The sequence below is a fragment of the Athene cunicularia genome (assembly GCF_003259725.1).
Source record: "Athene cunicularia isolate RWA chromosome 8 unlocalized genomic scaffold, athCun1 chr8_part1, whole genome shotgun sequence".
Lineage (NCBI taxonomy): Eukaryota > Metazoa > Chordata > Aves > Strigiformes > Strigidae > Athene > Athene cunicularia.
Genome location: NW_020799109.1, coordinates 2,140,481 through 2,159,746, shown reverse-complemented (window position 1 = coordinate 2,159,746; position 19,266 = coordinate 2,140,481).

Below are 19,266 nucleotides of genomic sequence, written 5' to 3'. Positions count from 1 at the left end.
GGCTGATGGGGTGGAGAAGGAGGGGTGAGAGAGGCCTAATCCTGTTAGATGCTGAAACCCTTGATGGCTGAGGGCACTCTCTGAGCATGTGTGTGTGAGTCACTTCTAGGCCCCAGGCTCTGTTGCTTCTGGCTGCACCACACAGGACGCGAGGGGTGATGTTGGCTAAAAAACCCCTATATCTGTACTTCAGCAGAGCCCCCTTGACCCCCAGGAGAGGATTTAACAGCTTGTCCTTGTTTCTAGTAACATGGCTCAGTGCTATGCTTCATGGCCTATCTTTCTTTGGTATTCTGCTTTTTTTCCGGCTAAATACATGGTAGTGACTGCAACGAGACACGAGGGGGTTTTAAACAACCCCATGATGATAAAACTTCCCCATATAATAAGTCTTGAAAGAGAACTCTGCTCTTAGTTTAATTTTAAAATATGAAGAAAAGCAGAATATTTTTCATATGCATACATAAAGTAAATTTTACCTTTTGAATCACATAATACAAAATACTAGTATACCTTAGGCAGTCCAGAGCATGCTCTCTTCTGTTTTTTCTTTCAAAGAATTGCATTCTTAACAAATATTTTGCTGTTTAAAAGCAGAAAAGATCTTTAATAGTTAGATACTCACTAGAAACAATTTCAAAATGCACAGTATTTATTTATTATATATTAAATCCACACTCTGGCAGTCTTGTGAGCAATGCGTAAAGCTAATTAGGATTTAGCAAATATCCTGAATTAGAATTCAGATTATTTAAATCCCTCTAGACACCTAAAGCTTGATGCAGGTGTCTCTGTGCTCCTCTCCTCTTACAGTGGTTGTACCCCATCATCAGTCTGTTCTCTTCCTCTTTCCTTAGTCCTTTTTCCCCAGGCCCAGCCCTGTGAGGGAAGCACAGAAGGCCCCAGCTCCAAATAGGTGTTGAGCTGCAGCTCTGTCCTGACTCCAGCCCCCAGCCTAACTCTTGGGGTTGCTCAGAAGCCCCCAGACCCCTTACTTAACCCTACAGCAGGGCCTAGGGCTCCCCTCCCTGCTCCACGTATGCCTTTGGCTACAGTTCCATTAAAAACCAACCCAAAGCAACCTTCCCCCAATTGCCGGTGGTTCAAGGTTCTCCAGAATAAAAGAGTGAATTTTAAACTCCCCCATCTGGTAATTGCAACCAGTCCTTGCTTCCCTGCCCTGATGGGACTGAGCTATTGTCAGCTCTGGGTGTCAGAAGAAGCTGAGCCAAAAGCAAGTCACACATTGAAAACAACTTCACCAACGCTGATTTATGGATAGTATTAACAAGAGGGAAAGAGGGGCAGGCAAGTGGCAATTCAGAGGGAACTATGTCATAAAATACTAATTGGTTCTGGATGTGAATTGATGGCTCTGACTTCCAGTTTCTAATTATTTAAAACTTGTGTTTAACAGAAAGAGGCTAAAAATACTCACTGCTCTTCTGTAAGGACTGACTTTCTCAGATACACCAAGAAACCATTCAGAGATGAGTTTCTTTAACCAGAGTGAACCAGCTTGGGCAATTACAGTTCCTCCTTTTGAGTGCTGTTGTCCTTGTCCCATTTTCCCTCATTTGCCTTTTGGTGTCTTTGTAATTAAACCCAGGATTTGTTGTGTAATTTGCTATAGCAACATGCATATAAAAAAAAGTAATAATTTTAGCACAACCTTGTTTAAGGCAAAATTTGAGTTTGCATTTTGTAACTACAACACCGGCTAACTTCCTTTAACAGATCTTAGCTGTCCAAGGTGGATGCTTGGCCTTGAATTTGAGAGCTGCACAAAGTTCATTCCCCTTGGGATGTAAGGAGGATTATCCAGAGCCTCTTTTTAGATGTGGTAGGACTAAGCAGAACAGATGTATGGGTAGCCTTGAGACCGAGTTATTATTTTCAGAGAAATTAGCACGGCTCTTAAAGAACGTGCTTTTTTAGCATCAGGTATTAATACATGATAGAAATCCAGCATTACTGATAAGTCCAGGAATCAGTACACCAGGCTGCACTTCATTAACCTCACTCCAGTACAACTGGCACAGCAGAAGTGTCTAGATTACATCCCTAATTTGCCCCTGTGTAGAGAAAAAAAAAAAAATTGTTAAAAGTTCATTTATCTTCACTTAAAACCAAAATCCCCTAAAAATCAGCAGAAAACGTCCTGTTGGTTTCAGTGAGTTCTGTACGAGAGCCTGGCAGGAGTGGTTTTACAGACGTATTTCCAGCCACGTTTCCATCCCTGGGATTCGAGTACCGACTTTGCCACAGAATAGCTGATAACTGAAGTCCTGTAGTAGGTCAGGACTTGGTCTTTTCTAGCAGTATGTAAAGGTATATTTGTACAGACACAGCTGGGATGTGTCATAGTTACGGGGGGAGTATTGTAGCTCTCCGGTCCAATTCCTGTTAAATGTATAAGTACCTACATATATATATTTATATCCTCCCATGCAGACTTTTGTGGGTATAACTTCTTTCTAAAACATAGAATATTATGCATGACTTCAGGATGAGGGAAGTCCACTCTCTCACCACAACACAACTTGGATTTGAACAGGGAACAAATTATCTGACTGAAAATCATAGTATGTACATCAAAAATAAAAATCTCTTTTCCTGCAGCAAGTCACCCGAAAGAGCAAAAACAACAACCAAAAAATCTAGCAGAAGTACTTTTCTCTTGGAAGTCCGAGTTGTCCGGGGGTTAAACTGGACTAAACAATGGTGGTAGATGGATCTTAATTAGTGAGAGGATTCCAGCATGAATAAACGAGTCAGTCCTGCTCTTAGAGCTTGATTCAGCTCCTGCTGAAATCACTGGGTTTCAGGTTAGGCCTGAATTTTCCCTCAGCAGTACACAGTTTGGTACCTCCGTAGTCCAATCTAATTTCAGTGGAAATCTTTTCACTAAACTGAAAAGAAAGAGTGCAGCTGAAGTAGATAGGTTAGTGTCAGGTGTGGTGGCTTTTGAGAAGGCAAAAGGCAATGGAGTGCAAATGAGATGGGAGAGATCCCTCGTGGTGCGGCTCCATGTGAGACCATCAGGAGCTGGGATGCTACACTGATACCTACAGACAGGGGAAAGTTTACAGGGTTTCTTAAAATGCAGTGGTGATATTTCTGATTAAAAAAAAAAAAGTCACATGATTGTAATTGGGCTGAAATTTATTACCTGTCCTTTTAATGGTGAGATAGACAGTAAATTCCTGGTGCTAAATATTAAAGGCTTTGTTAATAAATTTTAAGAGTTTTAAAAGATGAGCTTTTTCCCTAGCTCTGATTTGGCATATTTGGGATTTTTTTTAATGTTCTGTTTTAAATACAAACTCTTATGTCCTAAACTGTACAGCACGGGAGAAATTTTATTGAATGTGAAAGCCTCATAATCTGCTTTATAATTCTCAAAAGTATATGCTCTGGCAGCGTTTGTGATTTACTGTGTTTCACTGGGTGAGTTTGTTCAAAAATGGCTTCTCAGCCTTTGTGGGCTGTAAGGTATTTTAAAAATCTATCCCTTTTTGATTTGATATGAAAATGGCCCGATTAATTTTAGCTTCGTGTTGTTTGTAAAGTGAATGCTTCTGGCAAGTGACGGAGGTTAATGGCAGCACAGATATCTCTGCATGCTTCTTTTTCTTTAGTGACAAGAATAATTACACTGATAGCAAGAAATAAAGTCAGTTTTGGTGGATCGTTTGGAAGTAGATCCCAAACTTTCCGATTCTTTGTAAGAGGCTTTGTATAAGTAAATCGAGGAGTAAAACCATCCTCCTTCCATCTCTTTGACACTGAAGTGTCCGTTTTTATTGTAGGCAACTCTTCTCATTGATGGTGTAAGGCGTTAGGAGTTACTGAAGCTAATTGTATTCTTTTCATTAAATCTTCTCTGTAACGTCCAGGTAATGAGGAAGTCTGTAGGTAAATGCATTATGAGGATCAGTCAATACGTGTTTTCCTGTAGCACTTCTAGTAATCACGTTAACTTGATAGCATTTCCCCGGCCTTCTGAAAACTTTTAAATTGCAGTAATAGGCCATTTGTTATTACTGTGTTTTTCTTCGGAGACTGAGTGTGGGAACAGGATTTAGGCTATTTTGTTCCCATTTAAACATCAAAACTTCCAACCCAGAATGAAACCGTTTGAAGTTAGTTGTATTAATCATGGTCTATAGTCCATTTTATCTCTCTTTAACCAACGTACAAAGAAACTGGAGTGGTGGAAATGAGAAGTGGCAAGGTGGAGGGAAAGGCAACCGATGCTTAGCTGGGGTTATCTGTGGGTGCCACGGTATCAGCAGCCATTCATATGTCCTGCGGTCAGACCCGTGATGGAATAATGCTGCATTAAATATGACCTTTCTGAAGGGAAAACCTGTCTGAACCGAATAATCAAATTAGATTTGTGCTTGACACGCTTCAAGTGGAGACCTTTTGGCTAAAATACTTAATCAATAAGGGAGAATCTTGATGTTTGGAGATGCAGAGTACCTTTAAATGTGCAAAAAACAAAGGACTGTGACATTTTAAACAGGATGCAAAGCTACATGTGAAAGGCTAAAGGATGTTCTATACCTGACTCTTCTCTTCTGCTCTCCTCTAGTCTTGCAGAAACCAGCGTGAGAGGGCTGACTCCTTCCCTGCCCATCCTTCCTGTCTTCCCCAGCATCAGCAGTGGCTTAGCCTTTACCTCCTCGTGCAGGAGCAAGAGCCCTTGGCAAAGGGAGGTAACACCGAGGGAACGTTTCCCATGTGGAGTTCATGTGGAATGAAGCCTGTCACGCAGATCGCCTCCCTCCCTGTGTCTGAGCCTAGTCCTCACGGCACTGAGAGCTGGGGTTGCTATGACAGGAAACAGCTGCCCAAGTCAGGGCTTGCTGCCTTGGGGCCCCTGTCTTGCTGCTCCAATTTTTGCTGCCAAGTAGAAAGGGCAAAATCTTCAAAATCCAGTGTGGCAGTCAAAAGTGATCTCCCCAGCCCCTGGGTATGAGGGCGTAGCACCCTTCCTGCTGGCGGTGGGTAGGTGGTTCCTGCTGGTGGTGTGAGCCCCTTCACAGGGACTTCTCCCCCCCTTTTGCTGCGGCTTTGTCTCCCTGTTGACCCTTTCCCTCACATCAGAATCCCATGATCTTCCCTTCGGTCTCACCTCCTCTGTGCCAGGGCTATCTGTACACATCATTTCCACCCTGGCAGGGTCCATCTGCTTGTTTTTCTTGCTTCTTCCCTTATCTGGCCCTTCCTAGCCCATTTTTCCATGTCTTCCCACCACATGCTCTTTCTATACCCTTTTTTTTTTTTTTTTAATGCTGTTTTCCCATGCTGTGCCTTCCTTATCCATTATTATTTGTCTAGAAAATAAGTCATGCAGAATGTCAACATCTCAGCATAGAAAGGGGTCTACCATTCCCCACTTTTTTTTTTTACTCTATTTTTCTAATTTCCTTCCAAAACTATTGGCCAATTATATCGGAATGTTCCCTGATGCTTAGAAAATATCCAGATCTGGCTCTGAAAAGTTTCTGAGACAGAAATATCTTCACAGGGGGATATGTGAGAGGAAGCATTCAATAGCTGCTTTTTTTGTAACTTGATCGTGCCTTTGTACTCTCAGTCTTTATTCCTGTCCATCATGATATGAACTATGGAAAGGTGCAGCTCTAGGCACCTCTTCTCTAGTCTCGTATGTCCTTGTTTCATTTCCTCATCTGCCGAAGAGCGTTACATTTTGCTCCATAAATATCTTCTGTAGAGTTAGAAGGGAGTTTATTAACCATGCTAGCTTGCAGCAATAAGACCTCACGGAGAGCAAAATAGGTCTTTTAGTGGGAAATCGGGATGCTGCAAGCCTAGGAGTGTTCTGCCAGCGAAGGGGATCCCCAAGAACGAAGCTGGCTGAGCAAGGTTGTCTGTGTTCCGTGTCTTGTGATTACTCACTGTAACTTTCATGTGTGCAGGGGTGCAACTATAGCAAACGTACAGAAGTACTTGAAAATGATAACAAATCAACTGATAAGAGGCTGGGAAAATAGTGGAAAGAACAGGAAAGCTCGGAATGGGCCACGCTGCTTTGCTATTCTAACAGGCTAAAGTAAAAGCTACAGAGGAGACTCTTTGTCCAAAGAAATACTAATCTGTCGTTTCACTTCGATTCCTACAAGAGGAACAGAAATCACAGAGGGACGAGAAAAGCAAGATTTGTCGTATTTGCAGTTTTCTTTCTACATACGTTCTCCTTGTTCTCCCCGGAAGCAGGTTTCGTGTTCCCACACGCGGGGCTTAGTCATTTAAAAGAAAATTAGATCAAACATATTTTAATTTATAATCTGAGAAGTAAAATAGAGAAAACCACAATTTATTAGAAAACAGGCTTGTTTAAAATATTGCAGAAGCGAAGCACAAAGGTTAACACAGCAGATTGGTTTTCTGTATCTCAGAGGCAGCGTAAGTACAACCCATGATGTAAATGTTACTATAGTAACTAGTGTTTTTATTTAAAAGCCCAGTAAATAGACATATCAAACCCATAGAACTTGTCAAAATGTAAGTTAAACTGCAGAGCCTGCTAGTTAAAGGAACGCTTTTTTTGCAAAACTTAAATTTTTGCTGCATTTTCCACCCTGAGTGCGCTCAGTTTTTTCTTCTTGCCCAATTGCATTTTGGCACTTGGGGAAATAGGTTTCACTACTGGTGACAGCACCAGTTACCTGGGGCTTCTCGTGCAGCCGTGTGAAGGCTTAAAAAGGGATGAAAATTCCTCCTAGTGAATTTTCTGTAGACTGTTCACTTCTGCCTCGCTCAAAGGCTTCTTCCTACCAACTAGAGCTGCCTAGCCACACAAAGAGTTAAGAATATGTTGGGAAATATTATATATTGCTCCCTCCTATGCCACTGATTCAGCTGAATGGGAGAGAGGTGTCCCTTGAGAGGCCAAGTGTGCCTAGTGCCACATTGTTTTCCTCTCTGCCTTCTTCCTGCTCCATCTGAGGGGCTGGTGTGACTCTGTGGCCCTCCTGCCCCTGTGCTGGCCAGGGCTGCCGTCAGAGCTGACTGTCCCCCCTGAGGTGTCACCTCTGCGCTCCCAAATTTGCATTGTGTGCTTTGATTATCAAGTAATTACGGATTTGCATAAATGAAGAGCCGTGTCTTACGAACGTCAAGGAGATAACGCTGCATTCTGTGCTTATCTTTTCCATTTTGAAAACCTCCCTGTGCTTCCTAGCATAAACTCACGTCAGCTGTTTGCCTGAAAGATGAACAAGAGTGGGTCCTTGCTGCTTAGCCTGTTGGTGTTGGACAGTGAGGCTTTTGTGATTAGACCATTGATGCATTTCAGGTTGATTGCCAGGAGGAAACCTGTGTTGTGCTGTCTTTGACATAGTTTGTTTCCTAAAAGGTTATGCTCAGAAGCGTTTGGGAACATCACAAGCTTAGCAAGTTCTTGCAGAGAGGTTGGGATACAACCAAGGTCGAAGAATACAGGCAGGTCAAAGCTCTTGGAGTTTTTGGTACCCTGGGGGTATGTTCTGCAGGATTCCTCTCTGCTGGGAAGGGTGGGATTTGGGGAAGAAGATGTGAAGGGAAGAAGCCTCCTAAATAAGCTTTTAGAATAGTTACTAACAGGTAACTATTGCCCCCAGGGACACTGATGGAAAAGTCCTAACAAAGGGTAGAAAGACAGAGCCAAGAGGGAGGAGCAAATGGGCGCGAAGCCTGTTTGTAAATGGAAAGAACCAGCTTGAAGCTAGGGCAGGGGGCTCAAATATATCGTAAGGCTGTCACCTAGGGAGAGAGGGCAGTGGCAAAGGGAAAACTGGAGAATCTGGATGCAACTCACCTGGCCAGGACAGAGTTGAAAGGCTCTTACAGAGCTTGCAATGGGATGGAGGGAGACTGAGGTGCTTCTCCACAGGGGAATGGGGCAAAGTATAGTGCACTCTGCTGTCTAGTAGATTCCTGGCCACAGCAGGGAGAAGAACTGTACACATAGAATCTGTGACCTGATCTAGCCCACAGAAAAATCAATGTGACTGTGCATCAGGGCACCTGGGGTGATGACGTAGATGCAGGTTCCGTCTCGCTCGCTGTCGATGGTGATCTTCCTCAAGCTGTTAGTTAAAACTCTGCTTTGATATCCTGGTTAGCTGAGATCAGGACTCGCCGTGATGGGTAATGAATGAGTGTTTCCAAGGGAAATCACTTACCCTGTGGAGGTTTTACTTTACCAGGCAAGACAAGACGAGTTGTCAGTATTAACAATGAATGCCCAGTGGGCTGAGACCAGTTCCAGTGACTCACTTACAATCAGACTAATCAAATGGACACAAACATGGTGCAAATAGTGGAGACTGTGGCTGACAAGTCCGCAGGGCCAGCAGGACACCATGCACATTTACAGTGTGGGTCCAGGACCACCACAGACCTGTTCTGGGGCTGGCCTTGAGGCAGTAGGCTCAGCTTGCAGAGCTGCAGTGACCTGCTCTCCAGCGCTTATGAGACCCGTTATCGTGGCCAGAGCCAGCCATCTGGGCTGTGCTCAGGCTGTCCTGCCAGCGAGCAATCACAGCTGCAAACTCAGCTTAAACCAAGTAAACTTGGCTGCCTTCAGGACAACATAACACATCAAATGCATCTCTGCATGTGTACAGATACAGCATTTATAAGGGAGAAAAATATTTAGGTTTTTGGTTTTAATTGCTTTCCTGGTTATTTTTTTAAAAAGTATATATTGAGTAAGTTGTTATTCATTTCTCTTGATGATGAGATGTTGGCATCATTGGGTATTTAAGACTAAAAGGGACCTCAGGAACTCTCTAAACCAACTTTCTGCTCAAGCAGAGCCAGCTGCGCGATGAGGCCAGGTGGCTTACGCTTTTATCCATCCTGGTCTTGAAAACCTCTAAGGACGGAGACTGCTCTTCCTGTTCCACCGCTTGACTGTCCTCACAGAAAAAAAATGTTTTACTTCTATTACTTCTAAACCCTCGCCTCTCAATTTATGCCTCTTGTCTCTTGTCTTCTGACTATGCACCACGTTGAAGAGCCTGGTTTTGTTGTCTTCAAAAACCTCCCCACAGGAATTTGTGCACTACGTGCCAGTTTGTGAGCAAGTTTGGCACTGATGCGTCCAGAAGATGACATGTTTTTCCTGCAAAAATGCCTGCCGTTCATAGCTCCTTTTAGTATTGTTTGTATAGATACTTCAGCCAGACTTATTTGGTAAACTCGTGAGATGGATAATGGAAGTAACAGAGAAGCTTAAAAGCACAAGGAAATACAAAAATCTAGAAACCTGATGTGTCTATCGACTTGAATTATTAATGGTGGAAAAAAAGCTTGCTGCAAAAGTGGGCAATTTGTTGCATATGAATCAAACTTTTTACACTTCTCTCATGAATAATTTTCAAAGACTCTATTATCCTCAGAGACTTATCAGCTTTGTGTAATTTCTATCTATGTGACTCACTGAATTACTTCATCCTCTGCAACTATTTTCTTCCCTCAAAAACCCTCCATTTAAGATGGCAATAGTAGTTTATATCACAATCTATGTATATTTAGGTCTCTCAGTCTCTTCTCTATATAATAGGAATGACGTATTTGCATGTACACATTTCTGAGCATCTAAAATATGCAGCTGAGCATAAATATCCTGAGGACAACACTTCTTACATGACTCTGGCAGTGATTTCTTCCCTTCGCTTCTGAGTGTTCCCATCAGATATTTAGCAACACGCCACTAGATTTTTGCAATGTCCATCTGGGGACACTGACCTCCTTCAGCCAGGGTGGGAATACTCATGCTAGGGGAGCTACAGTGAAACGCCAAACAACTCTAAATCAAAGTTTTGCTTGTTAGCTTATTACTTCATGAGGTTTTCATCCGTCTCTTGGTATCCTTCTGTTGTTTGCCGCATGCATTTTGGGACAGGGAGCATCCTCTTGTGCATTGGTGAAGTATCTCAAACATGAAGTTCCTTGGAGAAAGGGTTTAAGGTTCATTGTGTGGAGTGAGGCAGGTTTGTCATTAATATATTTAACCCCAAAGGCAGTAATTTCACCTGGATTTGTTTCTCATGGGATAAGGGTCTGCTCCCTTTTAGGTGCTTGTCCAGAGTGTCAGAGACAGATGAATTTTATTCTTTCGTATAAAGATACATCTGGAATCCCACTTCTTATTTCTCAGTGGGCATCTTAATAGCATGTCCCCAGGGCACTCCGTGATAAGGTTCAGCTCTTCCACTGTTCGCAAACTGGTCTTATCCTGCCACCATGTGAGACAAAGATACAAGTTTTACAGATCTTTTGAAAAAAAAGATCTCATCATACTACACCTTGTTCAAAAGTTTCTCTTGATGCTGGCATAAATGTCTCAGAGGGGAGTCAATGTTTTAAGGTCCCTGTTTTCCTGCCAGCATCCCTGCTGTTAAGAGATGTGATTAAGAGACAAGTGAACCACTGTCAATGAGGTTTAAACAAAGGATGAACAACTCTGTCCTGGAAGGTAAACGTGTCCCCGCCCAGAGCTGCAAGTGTTTTTCTAGTCCAAAGTAACTTTTTGTCCTATAACAAAATGAATCAACAGGGGACTTCTGAATAATAGGGAGGCATTATCCTTCTCTAAATCAGAAAGGTGTGTGTCTTGGTTTTATTAAATGAATATAGTTACACTTGCATCAGTCTGGAGAAAAAATTTGAGTATGCAGCTGTTAGGGGTTGCCAGCGAAGGGGGAACATACCTGGTTGTATTTGATAATGGTATGTCCAGTAACTTTTAAAATCTATTCAATTGTTCTGCTTATAAGACAACTCCATTTTTTGATTCTGCAACTAAAAGTTTAGTTTGTTAGTGTATGATGCCAATTTATTCTATTAGTCAAAGTACAGGACTGTAATAGGTGTACAGCTGTGGGAAACACGAATCTTTTGGGGGAAAGCACATATTTTTTTTGCACAGAACGTGTTTAATCACCAACTCTGCTATTTTTAAGTTGCAGTGCGGGTTGTAGAAAACATTGCTGTAGGTGTACAAAAAATAAAGTTTAATTTTGTTGGTGGCCTTAATACGGTAGCAAGCTTTGTGTTGGCTGATTAAGCTCGGATGCTGGTAAAGAGGTGCGGAGAGATTAAGTGCAAAACATTTTTGCAGCAGCAAAAATTAATTATTGAAAACATCCTCTTGTGGAGGCGGAGCCCATCTTTGCATTAACTTCATAATGAAAACAGACTCCTCACTTCTGGTGGTCCTTAAATTATTTAGAAAAAAACTTCTGATACATACGTACATTCGTGTGATTTGTTTTTATATAGAATAACAGTATTTGATTTTTCTGTAGCAATTCAGTAGTCTCTTTCACCTTTTTAAATAGAAACTGGTTAACCTGGCATGAATTAAGTTGGATGCATTAGAAGGAAAAAAAAACCTCAAGAAAAATGTTGAAACCCCTGCTAAAAACCCAGAGGGAGCTCAGCTGTGCTCAGGAATGTCAAATTTAACCTGGTAGAACTGAAGTGGAATTTCTAACGCTTTTCCTAGCTCTTTCAGATGCGTAATTGCTCAGTTTTCACCAAGGAGCTATCTATATGTGTTTCAGATTTCTGCATCTTTATTCAGCACTGAAAAGTACTTTTGTTTAGACTCCTTACCTTCTCACTAACCTGTTGTTGTTAGGGCAGATGGCTGTCGTGTTTTTCCTCACTACAGGAGGAAAATAACTTTTTTTTTTTTTTTCTCTCTCGAGCGGGAAGTTTGTAGGCCTTTCTACAAGCCTAGAAGAGACTTGCTTGCAGTGCTACCTGGCAGCAAGATTAGCGTGTCAATAGATAACTGTATGGATGTAAAGCTGGGCAGGAGATTATAGATGTTTTATTTGTAAAGAGGTCAGGGTAATATCACTACCTGCCAGCACAGTGGCTATATGACTGTATCCAGCATGACTGGTGGAAGGGAAGGAATTGTTTTAATGTTGTGTTTTAAAATTAAATAAAAGGCTAAATAACATAAAGTACTTCTGTCAGTGAAACTTCATCTACACTTACATGTTTCTTGCTCAGATGCAAAGCATGCACATAGGTCGCTGAAGTCTTCTCAAGCACTTTGCAAAAACGCTCGGGAGTTGGTATTTTATGGTATTTTTTTGTTCTTCAATGTGTAACTCTTTGAAAGGCTTCTGGACCTTTCTTATTTTTATAATGCATCAAGGGAGAAAGTCTGAGGTGAAATGTGAAGGCTGAGAGAAAATAAATTTTCCTTGTTGTTTGTATTTATAAAAAGGCAGCCTAAAAAAAATGTTCCATTTCCACAAAGGATGAGGCCCTAAGAAGAGGGGATGCTGTGCTGGGGCTGGAGAGCATCGTCTTTGGTCACAGGCCTGCTAAATGCGAGTGGATTCCTTTGAATTCAGACTGGCAGGGCCAATGTTGTAGGCCCAATGGTTAACTATAAATGTTGCTAACATGGAAAAGGTGCAAAAGCTAGGGAGCTCGCTCAAGATACGGTTACAGGAGGAAAAGAGGGAAAATCATGGGTGGGTTTGCTTAACATCCTGGATGCCTGTATGCTAATGAATAAAGTATGGAGAAACTACAAATCTTTGTATTGAGTCGAAATTATAACTGCACTGGCAAAATAGAAACTTTGTGAGATAAGTCAGACGTGAAAGGAAGGACTTGTTCAGAGAGGTCTGAAGGCATGGGAGAAATGAAGCCTTTACTGTATGATTTTTGCTGAGATCCAGCATAGATAGGAGGTGATGTAACTGAGAGTCTTTAGGCAAAGACATGAAGAAGAGATCAAGGTAAGTGCTTATTGTATACTGCCAAAGAAGTCAGGTATATGAAGACTTTTTTTACTCAGAGCTGGTTAACATCTTGAGAGAAGACTCTTCTAGATTTAGGGTTGTGGTTTTGTTTTTTTTTTTTTTCCTGGGCTGAGAAAGAGGAGCCATTTGAGAAGGTGGAGATGTAAGGAAACAGCAGAACTGAGGTTAAAGTATTTGAGAAAGAAAACAATAAACTCAATTACAATGATTATCAAATGGAAAGTAGAGAAGAGTTCAGAAGGTTTGGCGTTTTCTTGCCAAAAAATGTACATGAAAGGCAGGAAAGCACCTGCTTCAGTGTGAAGTAAAGCTAGTAAAGTTAGTAGGGGAGGAAATAATATTTTCCTCAGTAATGTGAAATTTTCGTTGGAATTGAAAGCTAGGTTAAGTTACTGAAGAGGACACGAGCATGTAAGGGTAAATCCAAAAGACAGAGGAGAGAAATGGTAGAAACAAAAGGAGTCCCTCAGGGTGACCAAGAAAACATTTTTGGTAGTGAGGGGAATTCCTATAGATATGGAAAACTTACAACATCATAGCATATTATCCTTAGTGATGTTTTAGATGGCATCTCGTGATTTTCTCCGAAGCAAGCTAGGGAAGTCTAGTCAGTGTTAAACAACACTAAAATGTTCAGTTGGACGGAAAGGAACTTCCCAAAAAACCCAAAAAAGAGCATTTAACAAGTCACCGATTGGAAGATGGTATGTGGAGTGGTTGTTCAGGGGGACTCCTGAAATTTATTTGGTTATATTAAACCTTTGGGTAACAAAATGTTAGCAACAATTGCAAACAAGATTCGAATTCAAAGTGACCTTGACAAACTGCTGAAGCGTTCTGAAATAAATAGGCTGTAATTGAATAAAGACAAGTGCAAGGCACTTAGCTAAGAAATAATCCACTGCACAAACAAAAGTTCTGCAGGAAGGATCTGAGGGTTAGGGAGACGCACAAACCAAGCCTGAGTCAACACAGGCGTGCTGTTGGGAGGGAAAAAAAGCAAACATCCTTATGGGATGTGTAAACAGGGTTCTGTCATGTAAATAGTGAGATATTTCTTCCCCCTAAATAGTACTACCCAGACCTTGGTTGGAGTACTTTGGGCATTGCTCTTTAGAGAAGCGAGAGAACAACTGGGATAAGTCCAAAGGAGATCAGTAAGCCTTAGCAAGTCTCTGGAAAAGATGGTCTCGACAGAAAGACTGAAGGAACTGGAGCTTGAGTTTGCACAAAGAACGATCAGTATGAGACAAGAACGGAATTTACATCAAGGGACTTGTGAAAGGAGGAATTACCTGTCTTCTAAGTAAAAGGGCGAAACTGCAGGAAGATGTAGTTTAGATACAAAGGCAGGAAGAAAAATCTTTTTAAATAAATAAATATGCACCAGTGTAGGTTACATAGGGGATTTTTTTTTTCTGGTTCACTGAACACCAGTGCTACATGAGGGAGGGAAGGAAAACTTGCTCTGTCAAATGGTTGTCTCAAGATGTTCTAAACAGAAAATTATTCTCCAGTGGATCCTGTTTGGACCTCACCGAACAGGGACATGGCAGCCTAGACAGCTTGTGACAGCTTTTGCTTATGCTATGAAAGTCTGGAACACAAAAACTTCAGCGGCTTCCTAACCTCAGGCACAAATTGTGTGTAGTCAGATTTCCCAGACTGTGATAGCAGAATACAGAAATATTTTAAAAATAGAATTTATCCATTAGAGATAGTGATTATTTTAATGAGTGAATTTGGCTGATGCTACTTTGAGAAAATGGATCATGAATTATGGAAAGTCAATAAATAACTGTTATACTCTTATTTAACAGATTTGGTTAAAATACTGGTGCTTGGGTCTTGCAATTTCATGTGATAATTTTTCAATTTTTCAGTTTTCCTGTATTAAACTCTTTCAGTGTTCTCCCTACTGTGGCTATAGCAATTTTAGTTTCCTTAGCCTCTTGTTATCCTCTCTGCTCCTAATACTACGGTCAACACTGTTATCTTTACGGCAAACTGAGGAGATTCTGTATCTCATTTGGGATTATAGCGAATCTGTAATCTCTGTTTTTGCTGTTTGTTTTAAGGGGGTTATCTCTAATCTGTAACTTAATCTCTACTTTCGCTGTTTGTTTTAGTATTTTTTCCAGGTCTCCTTTGGTTGGGTTTCTTGCCATATCTTTAGTGACACCTGGCATGTGCTGCTTTTAGTTGGAGTAGAGTTAATTTTCATCATAGGAGCTACTATGGGGCTGTGGTTTGGGTTTGTGCTGGAAACAATATTGATAACTCAGGGATATTTTCCTTTACCACTGAGCCCTGCTTACACAGAGCCAAGGGCTGTTCTGCTCCCCACCCACCCCACCAGCAAGGGGGCTGGGGGGCACAAGGAGCTGGGAGGGGACACAGCCGGCACAGCCGACCCCAACGGACCCAAGGGATGTCCCAGACCATATGGCCTCGTGCTCAGCGTATAGAGCTGGGGAAGGGTTGGCGGGTGGCCGCTGCTCGGCGACTGTCATCGGTCGGGGTGTGGTGAGCAGTTGGTTTTGTTTGCATCACTTGTCTGTCTTGGGTTTTGTTTCCCTCTCTTTGTTATTTTCCTTTCCATTAAAAAGACCAGGTTGGACGGGGCTTTGAGCAACCTGGGCTAGTGGAAGGTGGTCCTGCCCGTGGCAGGGGTGTTGGGACGAGATCTTTAAGGCCCCTTCCAACCCAAACCTTTCCATGAAGATGATGATAATGATTTCAGTTTAAACTGTTCTTATCTCAACCCACAAATTTCCTCACCTTTACCCTTCTGATTCTCTCCCCATCCCACCGGGGGTGGTGAGTGAGCAGCAGTGTTGGGGCTTAGTTGCCGGCTGGGCTTAAACCATGACAACCACTCTTAGAGCCAAGGTGCCCTTGGTGCATATTCTACCGTGGGCCTGGTCCAAACTGGAAATTTGTGTGTGTAACTGGGCCCATAGCTATGTGTTAGAAGAAAGAACAAACCTACCAGAAAGTGGCATTTTTTATTTTGGTAGCTGGACTTGTGACTTCCATGTGAAGGTAAAGTCCGAGCGACACATAGTATGGCTTTTTGGAGAAGCACAGATTGCTGTGGTGTATTAATTGTCCATTTTACAACCATTTTTTATAGCCTAGGGATGTTCAGTTTTCCAACTCCAGACCTGGTGTCCATTAATTTAATACTTGAAAAACTAATTTTAGCGATTCAAGGTCAAGATTTAAATTTAGTTCTAGTTATTAATTTTCACTGTCAGTTTCTTTGGTGTGGCTCAGGATTTTTAAGTTAAACAAACTCTTTGTGATAACACTCTATGCAGAGCTGGTATTAAAACATCATTAACTATAGAAGAGTAGTATAGGAAAGAAGAGCTGAAAATAGTCTCTCTGCATCCAGGTTGTTCATAGAAATGCTTAGTTTTTAAAACAATGGGAAATAATTATCTGTGTCAACAAATGGCCAAAAACGAACTGCATAGCATTGTTTAACGTGCCATTTAAAAGAAGTGTATCTGAATCAGATTTTTTTTTTTTGAACAGTAATCTTTGTCCTTCTACTGACAAGTAGGCATGTTTGTGTTATGAATAATAATGACAACATTTACGTTTAATTTAGTCAAAACTCAGAGATCCTTGGGACTTACGGTGAATAGGTTTAATAGTCAGAAAGCATTTCCTATGCTTCTGGTTTATGTCACCTTTTACATTAATAATTGGCTGTTTTGTACAGCCTCCACTGTTAAAAACCTCTAGCCGGAATACTTGAGTTGAACCTTAATTAAATTCTTAACAAATGTTTGTGTGGATCCAGACAGCACCGATTGTTCCCTGAAGGTTCTCTAGGTAAAATAGTCCATGTGTTAAGAAAAAAAAAAAAAGAACTGTTATTAAATTTCCTTCTGTAATAACGATAATACATTAGGCTGTCAGAAGAGGGAAAAATTGAATATTCATTCTCTCTTCTCCCTGAACTTCTCCTGGACAAACTCCTGCAGCACATCCCACGTGAAGCAGCCGTGTCAGGACGGCTGGGCAGGGAAGCAAGGCAAGGTTTAATGTGCAAGGATGCGTGGAAGCTTTTCTGTGAAAGCACTTTTAATTTGGATGCTTTTCGGCTGAGACGAGTGATGCCGTGTGGCTTAACTTACTTCTCGGGGCGAAGCTCTACGGCTTAACCTGCTGGCAGCTCGTGTCGGCGGGCAGCTCGGGGTGTAGAACAAACGGTGGGGTGGCTCTGACCTGGGGTCGCGCTGAAAATGTGACAATTTGCAGTGTCAGCGGCGGGTGGGTGCCGGGGGACTCACCTGCTGTGCCCCACCATGGCCCAGCCACCCTGCACTGGCTTGACGCCCATCCCACCTCAGCCGCTCTGAGTGTTTTGAAGGCGTAATCAAAGAATCGTAAAATGGTTTGGGGTGGAAGGGACCTCAGAGCCCACCCAGTGCCACCCCCTGCCCCGGGCAGGGCCACCTTCCCCCAGCCCAGGGTGCCCAAAGCCCCGTCCAACCTGGCCTTGAGCCCTGCCAGGGAGGGGGCAGCCACAGCTTCTCTGGGCAGCCTGGGCCAGGGCCTCACCCCCTCAGAAAAAACTTTAGTTTATATAGGAAACGTGCGAGTTCTGCCGGAGGGCACGCGGGGAACCGCCTCCCCATGGCTCGCTGTGAGGAGACCCGCGCTCCGACCGGGACCCCCGCGGCCTGACTCCGGCGACCGGGCGAGGTAGGTCGGAGAATTTACTTTTTTAATCCCGTTCCTTTAATTCCCCGCGTGACAGCCGTGAGGCTGGGCGCCCCTGCCCGCTCCCCTCCCTCCCCGCCGGCTTGGCGGGACGATCCTTCCACAGCTCTCCAAAGGACCAGACAACTTTGCAGGGTGGGATGGTGTACCCCGATTTTATTTGTATTTATTTTCTCTTGAGGCTTAGTGTCTGAAGCAAAAGAAAAATAATTTCCAGGAACGTGGGTTGTGAATCACTGATGCTGCCGAAGCCATTATTGCCCGCTCTGATAGAAGAGCACTTTGGAAATGCAGTGTTAATTATTGACACAGCATTTATAAATAGAGTTAATAACGAAAACACTGAGAGCCCCTTAACTCCCAAGTGTGGCTATAATATGAAAGAGCTTTAAGTGTCAGATAATTACAGGAGCTCTGCTTACAGCTGTATGTCAGGAAAAACAAATGTATGTTCGTCAGTGAGAAGGAGGGGATGAGCACTTATTAAAACCGCTTTATTGCTGACTTAAAATCAGGAATCTTTATGAAAGTTAAATGTCTTTAATCGCGTGTCGTGAGCGTGCAGGAACTTTAGTGGTGTGATAGTGGAGATGCAGAAATTCAGCTGCTGTGCTGCCGGCTCCCCTGCCTCCCAGCCCTGGAACGTTTGTGAAGTAAAGGGATAGTTTCATTACAGTCAAGAGAAATTGTACAACCTGGAGAAACGCTGAAGTTTGGGATGTTCTGCTGCTGAGTTTCAGAAGAGAAGCTCCGTCAGCAGACCTGGAGCCTGGTTTGTAGCTCTGCTTTCGCCCAGCAGTCGTGGACGAGCGAGACGAGGGCAGCTCTGCTGCTGGTTCTGCTGTACTTGGTGTGTGGGGAGACACACGGCTTGGGTTGCCTTGGCTAAAACTTTTGTATTAGAAAGAAAAATTATTCAGTGCAAGTCATACTCGTTGCTATTTTGTAGGTTCTATTTACTCTGAACTCTTTATTAATGTTTGCTACTACCCTAAATCACAAATGCAATGAAATTCCCTGCGCAGGAGGGCTGACTGAGAACCACTGGTCTTGCCAAATGAACAGGACTGGAAAGCCCTCAGCACCCTTAACGAGCAGGCCAAAGATGAAGTCTGTATTAAAATATTTTTATGCTTAATAGAGATCTTTTAAATATTTAAAAACAGCTGTAGTGGAGTGCCTGTAGAAGTCAGGGACAGTTTGTATACTTGCAGTATTATGTTCCTGTTTCCCATTAACTAGCAGCTGTTGTTGGTTTTTTGGGGAGGGTGGGAATAAGAAAAAAAAAAGAACTCTGGACCCTCAACGTGTGGCACAAATAGGAGATCCTGGCAACTGAGGTTCTATAAAGTTCTGTAGGCTTTGAACCTGTGTAGTGGAAATCACTAACATGCAAAGCTCTGATCGTGCAGCATTTGCTCATCTAGTCTCTTTGTCCCTGTAAAAGTCGGTGAGAATTTTACGGTTGAGTTTAGTGGTGTCAGGGTTGTGTTACTCTACCGAGTCCAGCGCGGTTGTAGAGTTTTGACACTCTGAGTCACCAGTGCCACCCTCTGTTCACTGCCTTTCCAACTCGACAGGTAGACCTGCCTCATACCGCAGTCCTCTTTTCATATTAACCCTTTTTTTATAGTTCAGAAAGGAGACATGCAGAAATGTAAGTTGTCAAGACAAGGAACTGGGGGGGGGGAGGGGGGCTTTTTGAGGTGTA